This window comes from Elephantulus edwardii, unplaced genomic scaffold, assembly GCF_000299155.1.
Source record: "Elephantulus edwardii isolate Elephantulus edwardi_28Jun2011 unplaced genomic scaffold, EleEdw1.0 scaffold00407, whole genome shotgun sequence".
NCBI classification, from domain to species: domain Eukaryota; kingdom Metazoa; phylum Chordata; class Mammalia; order Macroscelidea; family Macroscelididae; genus Elephantulus; species Elephantulus edwardii.
In genome coordinates this window covers 1,083,185-1,084,390 of record NW_006400157.1, presented here as the reverse complement: position 1 = coordinate 1,084,390, position 1,206 = coordinate 1,083,185, and the positions used below count along the sequence as shown (strand labels likewise).

The 1,206-nt window shown below is 50.2% G+C and overlaps 1 pseudogene; it reads left to right on the top strand.

Moving 5' to 3' along the window:
• The first annotated feature begins 377 nt into the window (after positions 1-377).
• On the top strand, positions 378-903 carry LOC102856594 (annotated as a pseudogene).
• The last annotated feature ends 303 nt before the right edge of the window (positions 904-1,206 follow it).

Genomic DNA, 1,206 nt, shown 5'->3' with positions numbered 1-1,206 from the left:
AAAAGGATTTAAAAATAATTTAAATTTTGATGGCCAAAAATTAAAACAACAAGGAAAAGGAAGGGCGCGGAATCTGCCCCACTGTGGACGCGGGAAGGAATGAGGGTGCTGGGAGGGTGGGAGCACGAGACACAGGGTGGGCATGGAAGGGGGAGCATGGCCTGCCTGCCGACGTTGTACCTGAGGGCCCAGCATCCCGCGCCTGCATACCCTTGGCTCTGTGCCGTCTGAGGGCCAGTGTGGGTAGCACCCCTCTGACTTGGGTCCACTTTCTTCCTGCCGCCTCAGAGGCAGACGTGGTGGCGCAGCCGCAGCTGGGTCATCATCGCATCCTTTTCGCCTCGTGCAGCACATCCTGGTCCAGGCGTCTTGTGAATTAATCAACCACCATGTTAAGCAAAAAGGCTAAGACCAAGACCACCAAGGAACGCCCTCAACGCCCAACATCCAATGTGTTTGCCCTGTTTGACCAGTTCCAGATTCAGGAGTTCAAAGAGACCTTCAACATGACTGACCAGAACAGAGATTGCTTCATCGACAAGGAAGATTTGCATCTGCTGGTCTCTCCAGGGAAGAACTGGACGGATGCATACCTGGAAGCCATGATGAATGAGGCTTCAGGACCTATCAACTTCACCGTGTTCCTCACGATGTTTGGGGAGAAGTTCAATAGGACAGATCCAGGGGATGTCATCAGAAATGCTTCTGCCTGCTTTGATGAAGAAGCAACAGGCACCATTCAGGAAGACTCCTGAGAGAGCTGCTGACCACCATGGGGGGTGGCTATCAGGAGGAGGAAGTGGATGCGCTCTACAGAGACGCTCCAATTCACAAAAAGAGGAATTTCCATTACATCGAGTTCACACACATCCTGAACATGGAGCAAAAGACAAGGAAGACTGAACAAACTTTAGCTGAAACCTTCTAATTACCTTGAGTTTATTCCCAAGACACTCTCCTCCCTCCCTCTTAGAACCTGTGCATACTCATAGCTTCACCGCTTTGCCTCTTATCCTCTCCCTTGGATGTAATTGTAAGGTAAAAAAAGGCGCAGAGAACCAGGCGAAGTGAAACAAGAGCTTATTAGTGGCTCTCAGGGCAGATTTACTGTCTGAGGCCAGAGAAAGGCAGGGTCAAGCAGTAAAGTTACCAGTGAGGAGAAATTACAGGTTAAACTTTACAGGTAGGGTTTGAGGGTAGGGTGGT